The sequence below is a fragment of the Camelus dromedarius genome, chromosome 9 (genome assembly GCF_036321535.1).
Source record: "Camelus dromedarius isolate mCamDro1 chromosome 9, mCamDro1.pat, whole genome shotgun sequence".
Classification (NCBI taxonomy): domain Eukaryota; kingdom Metazoa; phylum Chordata; class Mammalia; order Artiodactyla; family Camelidae; genus Camelus; species Camelus dromedarius.
Window position 1 is genome coordinate 4,366,083 of NC_087444.1, and position 13,601 is coordinate 4,379,683.

General features: G+C 44.8%; 1 protein-coding gene across 5 annotated transcripts in view; it reads left to right on the top strand.

Annotated features, from left to right (window-relative positions):
• The window catches only part of TLCD4 (TLC domain containing 4), a 78,434-nt gene that overhangs the window by 13,043 nt on the left and 51,790 nt on the right, over positions 1–13,601 (top strand). Inside the window, exon 1 of one of the 5 annotated variants that reach the window (XM_031457642.2) lies at positions 8,656–8,816. The exons of 3 other annotated variants lie outside the window; for them this stretch is intronic. The gene's annotated coding sequence lies outside the window, so the exon portion shown is untranslated. Of the gene's footprint in view, positions 1–8,655; positions 8,817–9,067; positions 9,252–13,601 lie in introns of those variants that run through there. One more of the 5 variants, XM_064488743.1, reaches the window with a different exon arrangement.

Here is a 13,601-nt window from a genome sequence, read left to right on the forward strand (position 1 = left end):
TAGTAAACAAGAGCAAGTCTCAGAGGCACAGTTGGTAATACCATCACCACCACTCCTGCCGCTGGGTAATGTTGATTGAGTATCACGCCCTCAACACCATCCTAAGCTCTTGGAATTCATTAGCTCTTTTCATTCTCACAATAGCTCTGTTAGGTAATTATTATCCCCTTTATAACTTTTAAAAATTTATGATGTTGTCTTACATTTTACAGATAAAGTAACTGAGGATCAGAGAAGTTAAGTAACACACTCTAAATCGCACAGCTAGTAAGAGGTATAGTAAAAAATGTCATGTGTCAGTAGAGAACTCTGCACTGCCTAGAGGACACCTTCCAGGCCAACTCACTCTTGCCTTTCACCGTCTTTGAACTATTGCACGTCTTTCTGGATTGTCTGATTAGAGCCCTTTATCATCTTTGAGTCATTTTACAGCTCTGTATAGGTGTGTCTTTTTCAGATTCTCTATTGAACAGGTTGTAACATCTGCCTGGTTCCCTCAGTGAACAAGTTAAATATTTTTTTCCCCTTTTCTATCTGTATCAGTCACAAGTTTAGCTTTTTCTGAAAATTATCTTTTAACAGAGATACAACTGGAATGTAACTCTCTGTCAGACTGACTTCAAGGCCCATTTCTGCAACTCAAAGGTCTCCAACTTTTCTGTGCACTTTACTGGGGAGCTTGTTTTTAAACTGCAGAGTTTCGAGTTCCACCTCAAGACAGTCTGATTCAGTAGCGGTTTTGTTTTGTTTTAGTTTTGAACAAGACTCCAGTTACTCTGTTGCAGGTGGTCTGAAAAACACTGCTTTGAACAACTCCATCGTATTACTTTTTTAGTAGGAGAAATAAAATACTTGTACAAAGCAGGTTACAAACTTAGTTTCAAGGAAGGAGAAGAGGAAGAGAGAAATTCTGTCAGGAAGGAACAGTAAATTTTATGCAGAAAGTGGCATTTGATCTGGGCCTTAAAACTAAGGGAGCTTTTTGACAGAAAGATGTGAAGACATCATGTGTTCATATGTGTTTTTGAAGCAGCGTGAGCAAAGGCAAGGGGGCAGGAAAATGCAGAGCATCTTGCAGGGAACGACTAAGATTGGATTTGGCTAAATGGAGTAAAGACTGAGGGGGCAGGTATGAACGTAAGACTGAAGGGCAGGCCTGTGCTAGAATGGGGCATTTTGATGCCATGCATTTACTTGGGAAGCAATATAAAGTAGTAGAAAGCTCTGATTGGAGGTAAAAGGTTAAGAAGATAACATCAAGTTAGAAGAATCTAGAAGAAGCATGAGGTTGGAGAGAGAGGCAGTCTATGAATGGCAAGGAGAGGAAAGATGTGAGGTCACAAGGACTTGAAGCCTTTTCTGTAATGAATATATATCGAGGGTCTGTCCTGAGTGAAACATGCGGTACTCAGCACGGGGAAGAAATTGTTATACTTGGTGTGCTGTGTTTAAAGGCGCAAAGAGGGAAGATGGCAGATAGACATCAGAGGTTAAGGAAGGTATGTGGGCCTAACTTGGATAGAGGACATAACTATATGAACGATCTGTATGGAGTAGAGATGACGGAATTTGGTGTCTACTTGGATACAGAGGGCTAAGTAAGAGGGAGGAGTCTAGGAAGCAGGTTTCTGGTGGATTGCTGGAGTAGGGAGGGCGGAGTTAAGCCAAAGCTGAGATCAGGTCCAGGTTGGAGGAGCTGCTTGCTACCTGGAGTGGGTGGAAGTGAATTGAGCAAAAGGTTGACTGCAAAACTGAGAGTTCAGAATCAAAGCAGAAAAGCCCATATGCAATCAGGTGCAAGAAGTTCTCAAAACTTGGGAGATGGAAAGGTCAAGGGCTAGGAGAGTGCAAGAGTTAATTGAGAAATGAGGGCGAAGGAGGCGAATCAGGTTGAAGAATGTTTTTCCTGGGACTAATTTTAGGATTAGTGCTGTATTTGTTTGGAAGAACTAGTTTAGGTAAGTAGTAAGACTCCAAGGAGTTTAAGCGACAGAAGAGTGAGGAACAGAGCTGGTGGCAGACCATTCAACTCCTCAGGAACCCCTTAATCGTAGGTAAAGTTGGGGAAAATCATGGAATTCTTGGAGATAATTTTCTAAGGAAACTAGAAGGAGTGCTGAATTCTGGGTTCAGGGTAATGAAGGAGAACAGGGCTGTCAGTGAGTTAACTTTGTATTTTTATGTTGACTTCCAAATTCAAAGAATGACTGGTTTTTTAGTGTTGTAATGGTCATTGCAAACCAAAGAAAGGTAGATCTACCAAGCACACTAGCCGGTGGTTATACTTTTTTCCTAAGAATGTCTTACATGGCTTGCAATCAGAAGTGGTGCTATTTTAAAAGTTTCCTGTGATGCTCTTACAATGTGCATTCTTTGTTGAAAGAATTAATAATTTGGATTAACAGGAAACTATATTCAATACCTTGCAATGGCCTATAATAAAAAAGAATATGAAAAGGAATATATATATATATATATATATATATATATATATATATGTAAAAAATAATTTGGATTAAGACAAAGTGAATCGACAGGGAACTATATTCAATATCTCATAATAACTTTTAATGAAAAGAATATGAAAATGAATATATGTATGTATGTATATGCATGACTGGGACATTGTGCTGTGCACCAGAAATGGACACGTTGTAACTGACTGTACTTCAGTTTAAAAAAAAGACCAATAAAAGACAAACTGAATTGAAATTGAGTTCCTTTCACCTCTACGTTGATATATGAGAGGGCGTACTTTCCCTTTCTGTACCGGTAGAATACTGTGTGCACGAGACTGTGTTAACAGCCAGATGCTGATGGTTTGTACAGTGCCGTGTGGTGCAGCCCTTCCTGCGCTAACCAGAGGGCGACTCCTCGGCAGGAGCTCTAAAAGGGAAGGCAAAGCAGTTCTTTAAATCGCTTGATGCCCTTTTATTAACATTAGGTAATTGCTCAGGATAAAAAATGAGGGGAAACATGTTCCTTTGCCCTTTTCCTCTCTAGAATGTAGATTATCAGTTAAGACTCTCCCCTAGCCAGAGAACTTCCAACTCCTGAGCTCCTTGGCATCTGAGAAAAGTGGGGAGAATGTGTGTGGGGAGAACACATCAGAGCCCCCGTCTTGTAGGGTGCAGCAGGAAGTGCAGAGGCGGAGAAGACAGAAGCTCTGTCTTCAGGCAATTTAAAATCCAGGTGTGTCGCGTGATCAGACTCCCAGCACACAGCTGTGAGACTCTGAACTGTGCTTTGGACGCTGATGTGCCATAATGCCGCCTCGTCTGTTGGTGGTGGGCTTCGATGATTAGGCAGTTGTCCAGAATCCAGCTGGACTTTGGATGAGTATATGATTTTATTTATATCTAAATTCAGAAAATAGTCATTGTTTTCTTACTGACAGCAGCAATAGAGGTAGATTAGAAGATGTAGGAACAAGACTGGGACTGGTACAAAAACAAACATATGGGTTGATGGAACAGAATAGAGAGCCCAGAAATAAACATACAGACTTTTTGTCAATTAATCTTTGGTAAAGGAGGCAAGAATGTACAATGGAGTAAAGACAGTCTCTTCAGCAAATGGTGGTGGGAAAACTGGGCAGCTGCATGTTAATCAGTGAAGTTAGAATGCTCCCTCACACCATACAGAAAAATAAACTCAAAATGGCTTACAGACTTAAACATTAGACAAGACACTATACACCTCCTAGAAGAAAACATAGGCAAAGCATCCTCTGACATAAACTTAGCAGTGTTCTCCTAGGACAGTCTACCCAGGCAATAGAAATGCTCCGTATCTTATAGTAACCTATAATGAAAAATAATATGAAAATGAGTATATGTGTGTATATGAATGACTGAATTATGCTGTGCACCAGAAACTGACACAGCATTGTAAACTGACTATACTTCCATTAAAAAAAAAAAAGTTGTAAAAATTTTTTTAAAAATATAGTAAGAGGTGAATGCTCCAAAGTCAGAGAGTAGTGGGAAAGTAAAATAACAATCTGTTTATGGAATAAGGTTGGTTAGTTTCAATTTGCATATCTTTAATTTGCACTAAATTGATAGTGTACAAAGGGGTTTACAATATATAAACCACAAGAAGGAAAAAGACGGGAGAAAAGTACACAGCAGATGAGAGATCTCAATAAACTTTGGAAGCCAGAAGTTGGATGGAGTAAAGATGCAATCATCCTTTGTTATCCTGGGGGGCTTGGTTGCAGGACCTTCTTTGGGTATCAGAACCTATGGATACTCAAGTTCCTTACGTGAAACAGCAAGGTACAGTCTGCCCTCCCTATTCCCTGGTTCCACATCCACAGATATGGTAGGCCGACCGTAATTGACTTGGCAGAGTGGGAGAGGGCTAACCTAAGTGACTGGAGGAGACATAACATTTGGAAGCGCAGTGCACCATGGAAGGCAAGGGTGAGGCATAGGCCTGAAGAAGGATTGCCCTAAAGTTATTTACAAAGCTCTTGGACCCCTGAGTCCCTCCGCGACCCCATAAAGCCTGCCTGCGCTCGTGAACTGCACCCTGACTGTGCCTCTGCCAACATGACCTTTCTGTGAAGTATGACGTTTCTTTTCTGGAGAAAGTTTATTTTTTGATGGAGAGTTCCCAGAACAGAAGGCCCAATCAGAGAATGGGAAAGACAAATATGTGTGAAATAGAAACTTCAGAACGTTGGAAGCTAAAGTTAAATAATTTAATTCTCCTGGTCCAGATTTCTCAATCTTGGCATGACTGACATTTGGGGCTGGAAATCCTTTGTCGTGGCGGGGGGGGGGGGCTGTCCTGCGCATTGTAAGGGTTAGCAGCCTCTGTGGCCTCTACTCATTAGATGCAGTGCAGGCCCCTTTTCCCTGTTGTGACAATCAAAAATATCACTGTACATTGCCAAAGAGCTGGGGGTGGGGAGAATCAACTTCCCCTTCCCCCCATTTAGAACCTCGTCTTAGACAATAGGAAAGAAAACTGTAGAGATGATCAATAGATAAAAGGACAATAAATCTAGAGAATAATATTGAAGTCCCAACATCCTACTAACATGAGTTCATAAAGAGAGAACAGAGAAAGTAGGAGGGAGAAAATTAGCAAAGAAATAACAGGAAAAAATTGCAGATAAGGTAAAAAGAACCCCTGAATATTCAGCACAATCAGTGAAAAAAAGAACCATTCTCAGGCACTTTGTGTGAACTTTCAGATTACCAGAGACAATGGGAAGATTCTAGAAGGAAAAACAGGTCAGATATAGAGGAATGGGCACTAGAAAGGTACTAGGCATAGACATTAGTCAATGGCAACACTGGAAGTTAAAGACAGGGGAACAGTGCTTTAAAAAATGCTGAGAGAAAATGATCTTCAGTTTACCCAAATTATCAATCAAGGATGAGAATAGAATAAAGACATTTGCAGACATTCAAGCCCTCCAAAAATTTATCTCCTGTGCACCCCTTCTGAGTAAGCAACTGGGGTTTGTGCTTTAGCAAAATAAGAGAGTAAACGAAAAATCATGTGTTTGGCCATTAGAAGATATTATTGATGGGCATTTGATAGATAGGTTAAAGCATTTGTATAAAATTCAGGTTAGATACATTAAAAAAAGTGAAACAACAAGGCATTTTTTTTTAACTCCAGAAAAAATAGGAGATTTTCAAGAAAAGCGTTATCACAGTACCTTATTTGATTCGGCAACACCCTATATTTACATTGTCAAGATGATATAAACCCTAATTACTGACTTGAAGGCTGTGTTAGGAGGAAAGGTGAGGGCGGAGTAGTGGTAGTGGTGTGTGTCAAAGAGTTAAATCCTCAACTGCCATAACAAGAAGTCAAGAAATTATGTCTACAACGGACAATCAAGAAACATTGGTAGAAGTTTATCACTGAGGAAATGAAGCACACCTAGCAGGGTTACGCGGAACGTGGGGTGAGGCTAGTCGGGGAGAAGTTGGTCAGGGGACAAAAGGACTCATGGTGGTTTTTAGTTAAAAGCCTTTAAGAACCACTGGAATTTTCACTTATACGTATTACTTTCATTAAAAATAAAAATGCAAACAAAAGCAATACATACATATTATAGGAAGAAAAGCTCATAAAGTAAGAGAAACAAAAGGAACACAAAAGACATAGACTCTCACCCACCCAGAGATAACCACTGTTAATACCCTGAAATAGTTTCTTCTTGAAAAATTTTGAAAAACAAATGAAAGTACTTTTAATTATTCAAAAAAACCTTACAAAAATTCTTGATACGCTAAAACTACAAATAAGGGGGGGGGGAGTAGTGCCAGGAGTCATTCATTTTTGACTAGATAAACTTTTCTGATCGAAATGTTGATGCCACTTGAGTTACGTCTTCACTGACAGAGCAGAATGGAGAATTGAGTCCATTTCCCCAAAATCCTTTTGTTTTAATTATCTTGTTATTTCAGAAAGAAGCAGCTTTTGGTCTCAGTTTTCTAAATAATTAGCTCTAATTAGAAGTTTAGGAATTTTTTGAAACAAATGTATCAGGAAAATTTGCCTTAAAAGAATTTTCATATTTTTTTCCTCTTTTTAAGTGTGAATGGATAATTTCATTTCTCTGAACTCTTTCTTTGAACTGTTTCAATAAGCAAACATATAAAAAGTGCAGTCCAGCTGAGAGCTCATATTTTAAAATGCAGAAAAACTTCAGGTTAGTAAATACAGAAGTTGGGGGAACTGTCCTTGAAAAAAGAGCACTGGGTAAAACAAAGTTAAGGACAGTAATTAAGGATTTAAATGTGAATAATGAAATGGCTATTTTTGAAGAAATTAAGCAGCATTAAGATTTTGAGGAAAAATAAGCAGCTGGTATATTTTTCTATCTCCTAGGGTCATTGAGTTTTAATTAGTTTAAAAGTTTCAAAATTCAACTAATATTTACTGAATTCCTTTCATATCTCAGGCCTCGTGCACTTGCATACTCCCTATAATCTCAAAACAATCCTGCGGATTTGATGAAGGCATGTAAGTGGCACAAGAGTACATTGTACTTCTGTGGGTTTACTTGAGGATAGGCAGATCAAAGATAAACATGGTGTGTTTAACTGGAAGGAACAGAGCAACCATCAGCCCTGCAGGTGAGCTCAGGAGAGAGTCTGGAGGAGGGAGTGGTACATATTCCTGAGATGACATGTGTACACTGTGCTTGCAGGGCTGACCCCACAGATGTTCACATACAACCCGCCTGCCTGTGGACAGTTATGAAATACGCTGTGTGAGAGCACAGGGCAGATATGGGCAAACCGAAGTTGTCATAGGCTGTGCACATTGTGAAACAACTGTGATGTTGCAGGTGTGGTCAAAGGGCATTGGAGCCCTGGCATGTTCTGAGAGTCTTGGGGAGGAAAAGGGGAACAGGCACTCGGGGGCTTAGATCTTCCTCTCTGCTGGACTGCAGGGCTGGTTTCTGTCCCTGTATGTTGGAGTGGGTTTTGTCTTTTCCAAGTCAGTCTGAGGTCCACTTGCCAAGACACTTCAGAGGTGTCTATAAATTATAATCCCCATTTTATGGATAAAGAAACTGAGCCTCGGTGAGGTTTAGTTAACAAAAGTCTGTGTGCTTGTGTGCATGTATATACTGGGTAAAATATATTAGCTCTACTGATAGACATTCCTTAGAAATAAAGAACTATCCTACGTTATTAATGGTGGTGTTTACAAATTAATTACTTTAGAACGCACCTCTTTCTAAAAAGGCTTTGTGATTATTCTTTTGCAAATCATAACAGCCTAAGTGTACGTCTTAATTATTTTGTTTTATTCTAAACAATTCTATCTTGTTGATCCAGAACACTTGGAAGTTTTTGAGACCGTATTTAACAGGTCAAAATACCTACTGTTTAATGGCAAACTCTATGCACTAGACAACTTGGAATTCTCAGCCAGCACCCCAAATTCCAAATCCTAATTCCCCACTTTGACAGCTGAGGGGCTCCGGGTGTAGGTGGGGTGTTGGTGCACTCTCCCGGGTGTTTTTCAGGGATTCCGGAGGAGGGTGCTCCCAGAGAACTTGCCTCTTCCACACACGCCCGCTACCCAGTTTGGAACGCACCTGCAGCCCCAAGCAAAAGCAGCGTGGGACTCATCTTCGGCCAAGTGGGACGTGGCAGGAAAGGTCAACAATTGCCCTTTCACCTCCTTTTTGATGATTAAACCATGCGCTTCATTTATGCAGAATCTGGACACTTAAGGCAGAATGTAAACTCATAATCTGCAAAGAATTTTGGTTACATGGCGAGCCCAGGTACTGACCGCTGCGGAAGCGGACTCAGACAATTCTCCCCACTTGCTAGTTTTGTTACTTGCTTTGCAAAGCTGAGGAACCGCACGCGCTGTCCCTGGCGAGGTGTGCTCTCCCAGGATCCCACCGCAACCCTCCTCGGCTGTTCGCGCTTTTGAGCCTTTTCCGGGACCCTAGTTCCAGCACCCGAAGGTCGGCCCTGCAGCCGGCCTCGGGGACCCGCCCACTTTGGCCGGGGGTCGGAGCCGCCGGGAGCCGGAGCCTGAGCGCCGCGGCCCCTTTAAGGAGCCGCTCTGCGGTAACCCGAGCCCGCAGTCCGGGCGGGCGCGGCGGCCGCGGCGGCAGCAGTAGCCTCAGTGACTGCTCCTTCCAGCGGCCCGGAGCCCGCGGCTCCCCTGGCTCCCGCCGAGCATCTCGCGGGCGGCTGCGGCCGGCGCCAGCCCTCGGGCCGGGCCGGATGACCAGGCGCCTGTAACCACCCGCCGCCCTCTCCCGGCCCGGCGCGCCGCCGCCCGCGCGCGAGTCGCCGCGGGACCCGGCACAGGTGACGCCGCTGGAGAGGCTTCGGGAGGAGGGCGGGCTCGCTGTGCCCCGCGGCTCTCCCGCGCCGCCGTGCGCAGCCCGCGGGCTGGGGCGCCGGGGCTTCCCGCCCCCGGCCTAGCGCGGCCGTGGGCGCCCGCAGCGCGGGAGGCGGCCCGGGGCTCCGCGGAGGGCTCCAGCAGGTGTGCACGGCCGGCGCGGCATCCTCCCGGCCCGGCGGGCTTCGGCGCCGCTCGGGGCGCAGGTGGTGTCCCGGCCCGCGGCCCCCGCGCCGCTCCGACGCCCCGCGTTCCACTCGCGTTTCCCGGGCTGTGCCATTCGGGCTGCTGGGGCTGCCCAGCGGCGCCTCCTGGGTCTCAGCTCGCAGGGGTGGGTGCTGCGGGCATCCAGGGCAAGCCTGCCTGTTAGAGGCCAGTACACGGTCAGGTGCATCAAGTAGGTAAGTCCCCCCCCCCCCCCCATGAAACAAGAAGCTTTTATTTAGCCTTGCAGCCCTCAAGTGGGTCCCATTTTTAGCCACCGAGTGCTGAAGAGTCTAGTGGGAGAGGGACTGGGCGCAGAGTCAGAGGGAGGAATTGGTTTCTATTTCCAGCTGTACCATTGTAACCCCGAGCAAGTTCATTAAACTAAGTGCCTCGGTCTACCCAGCCGTGAAATGGGATCTGTAATGCTAGCATTTTCAAACCGCCCTCTGTGAAAGCACTCATTTAGGGTCACTGTTGCTGGCCAGTATTTTCTTAGATGTGTGAGTGTGGTGCAAGTTTTTATATGAAATTTTAAAATTGCCCTTGAAGAGTGATCTTTGATAATGTTTAAATGAATCCGATTCTAGTTTGGGGACAAGATGGAAGAGTCTGTTTGGATGTTAGGAGTTGATGTGTGAGGTAGGGAGGAAACTCATTTTAGTAAAATCTTCGCTCAGTCATAAATGGAACTGAGAAAAATGAATCCTAGAATTGTGTGTTTTAAGTGAGATGCTGCTGCATCCTCGTGTAGCTAGTTACGGTAAAACTAAAGCGTCCCTGTGCCCTTTTAGGTGTGCTACCTGTGAAGTAGAGAATTTCCCCCTTGTTTGTCTTGGTGGTGAAGCGAAATTAGAAGAGTGAACTCCTGCCGCATTAGAACATTTGAAAGAATGCTTGAGGAGCGATGGATTTTAGTTTACTTGCCATCCTTCCTTCAGTGCCATCAGATGATCCTGAGGGTAATATATTTTGAGGGTGTTTTTTCCTCCACCCCTGCACCTCCTTTTGCCCAGAGTTGGAATCATTCTCGTGTGATCGTGCGTGAGTTCTACCTGTCTAGAGCTGGGTGCCTCAAACCCAGCTGCCCAGTCAGTCGTGATTATTTACATACACTGTTAGCTTTTGTTTCCTTCCACTGGAAGCCTTCTTTACCTCGTCAGAAAGAATAATGGCTCTTTGCAACTCAAGTGGTATACTTGGAAGTGCCTAGGAATGGCAGTGGTCGAGGGGCCGAAACTTTATAGTAAATTCCAAAGAAGCAAGTCTTCTACGTTGACCCTAAGCTGTGGTTACAAGATCTGGCCTATCCCTGCGCTCGTTTCCTGAAATCTCCATCGGAGGGAGAGTCGTTTGATTAGCAAGGTAAATGCAGGCCTCCGGGGCAGGGAGTCCTCAGAAGTGTAACTCAGAGCTGGTCTGGTTTAAGACATTCCCAGTGAGGAGTCAGGGAGGAGGAAGTGGCCACTTGGGAGGGGACAGACAGGCTTCCCTGCCGGTAACCAGATGCCTACCAGAGAGGCGGTAAAGGAGCCCTGCATTTCCCAACTGGCAAATGGGAAAAGGGCATGCGTGCAGAGAGGGAGTAGGGGGGCCGGGAGGAGAACTCTGGAATGTGCCCTAGATGTGCGCTGCCTTTCCGTCTTTACCTCTGAGAGTATTTCGTGCCCTTCAGGGTCTAGGGCAGCTCTTCCTCAGTTCTCAGACCTGTTCACTCCCTCCCTTGGTGCTCCACCTGAGGCCCCATGTGGAGGTGCCTCCCTCAAAGCTGGCCTCCCTTGTAAGGCAGGACGCTGAGCAGGTTACTTCATAAGAAACCTTCAGACCTCAGTGTTTCCCCACGCCCTTCTTCTCAAACTAACGTCCTGTATCCTACAGATTAAAGACTCATTTAGCTTCGCTATCTCTTGGACAATTAAAAAGTGGGATACTCCGTTTGACTGAGAAAAGTAAACCGAACAGTCTAAAGATACAGAAATAGAGGAAGATAATGCATGAATTGTCTGGGTGAGAACCGTGGGCGATGGGCAGGGAGAGCAGGGCTGGGGGTGGACTTGTGCTGGACAGCCCGTGCCCTCGGCCTTGAGAGAGGGAAGGAGGCCCCCACGCTCCTGCAGCCGCCTTGTGCTTCCTCTCCTTCCATTTGCCTGGTGAGAGGAGGAAGATGGCAACATGGAGGTGGCGTCACCATCTGTTCTCAAGGATGGGAGACAGATTTTAATTCAACGTGAGGGCTAAGCTATATTCACCTGGCGCTGGTGTCAGGCACTGGATGTATTACGCCAGGAACGCAGGGTATCAGGAAAGTTAATTTTGTAGGAGAATCTAAGGTATTTCAGGAGTGACTTTGGTGGTGGTTTTTCTCGCTGGAGATAAAAGGCAGCATACAAAGAAACGGAGCCGCACTGCTCTGGGTTTGTTGTTCACAGTGAGACGGTCGGAGGTGCTGCAGTCTGATCCCAGACCTGAAAAGAGGGCAAAGGATAGCAAACAAAAGTTTTTCTTGTGCTTAGAACATTGATCTGCTCAAGGAGGAGGCAATCCTGTGGCGACATGACGAGGAGCTTGTGAGTCACTGTAAAAGGCCAAGGTTTGTGCAAACAGCCTATGAAGAAGACAGCTGGCAGTCTGTTCAGAGCTTGAGCCTGCATGGGGCTTGGGGGAAGGAGTTGCGGAACAGCGGGCCCAGCAGCTGGGGCGGGTGGAGGCGCTGACGAGATGGACAAAGGCTCGTTTCAGACATTTTCAGATTACAACACTGTACAAAATGTATTTTTACTTTGAGACCCAGGCCATCAGTAAGTATGACTGGCACAATTGCCATGAAACAGTACGTACCCTTACTGTGTATTGCTTCCATTTTTGTTTCTATTTCTACTCGTTCTGTTTCTGGTCTGTGTTCTGAAAAACTCAACTCTTAATGGATCACAGTCCACTCTTTGGAAACCATTTGTCTAATAGAGGGAAACACAGGCTGCCGTGAAGCAGGCTGGGCACTGGGGTTGAAGATGCTGGAGGGGGTAGAGTGGGGAGCAGAGAATTGGTCGGGAGATACCTGGACCCTGTCGGTGGGGACAGGTAGGAGCATGGAAGCCCTTTTGGTGTCTAATGGGTGCAGGACTCACATTAGTGAAAGGCAGCTGGATGGGCAGGTGCAAAACTAGAACTTCACCAGTTCTGTCCACTTCAAAGCAAAACAGTAGGCTTTGAGGGAAGAGGAGGTGTGGAAGGAGGAAACTGAGATTTGAAAGCAGTGTCTTTAAAGCAGTAGATTTTTCTCTGTAGGTTAAATAGGAAGATAAATGGAGCCAGAATAAGTTGGCTGATGGATTTAGGCCACTTTCATCAGCTGGCTAGGGAGCAAAGGGCCCCACGGCGCGGAGTGCGTGGGTAGGTGGCATACGTCTCCCCATCCAGCTTTGAGAAGTTCGTGCAGAAGAAGAGGATGGAATGTGTTGTTTCAAAACCCCATTTGCTGATCAAACTCCTTAAGAAGTTGGCTGCTTGCCTCACAGTGAATTGGGAAAGTATTCTCATTATGTTTTATGAAAGGGTTAGATTATCAAGACTTCCTCAGACATCTATTTCAAGATCTACAATCAAACTGGGACCATCAGTCATAGTCTTTGGGATTGCCAGAAAAGCTTCTTGGAGAAATAGGTGAGGCGGCATCCAGCATCCTTGGGCTAATTCCAGTAGCTATGCCCTAGAGTTAATCAAGGGCAAAGTCTATCTGCAGGCCTTTGATTTCCTTTTTATAGTAATTAACGTCTGACTCCAACACCTGACACCCACACCAGTGGACAAAATACGACAAAGCCTGGAGGAAAACGTACACGGGTATCAAAGATCAGCCGGGTTGCTTGGTTACTGCTTGCTGTTATCATCCACATTCTGACCTAGTTGGAGCCTTCCTTTGACCCATTCCTGCCTTGTCTGATTTTCTTACCTTAGTTGATGCATTTTCAGTGTTTGACTGCACCTCTCCTCCTCCGCCTGCTGTCTAATGCTTTCAGCCCTGGTTCCTCTGATGTTATCTCTGAGCTGCAGACGTATTGTCTCCACCTGACGCCACGGAGCCCAGATTGGGAGCCCGTGCTGGACCCCAGCCTGGGCTGTGTTGGTGTCCACCGTATCCTGCCAAGGCCACCTTAGAAATAACTGGACATCAATGGGTTTACACACTGGTTTTGATTTAACTTTGCAATTTTCGGGACATGGAGAAATCAACTTGGTCAAGTTAAGTTAATTAGCTTTCTCCAAAATAGATTTTAAAAACCTTTAAAAAGTACATTTTGAAGGCATAGAACACTTCTCCTTGTTTGGTACGTGTTTATTTCGTGGAAGGGGAGGAAGAAGGAATTTTCATATGATAAAAAAATTTTTGAACAAATTAAAAACCCCCTTTTACAAAATGTTTCATTTTAGGGACATAATTCCCCAAACTAGTCTTGCTGAATTTAACATGTTTTGCTCTAATACATGTAAAAATATTGAGACAATCATGAAATTAAATGCTTTATAATTTATTACATGCTATTTTAAGG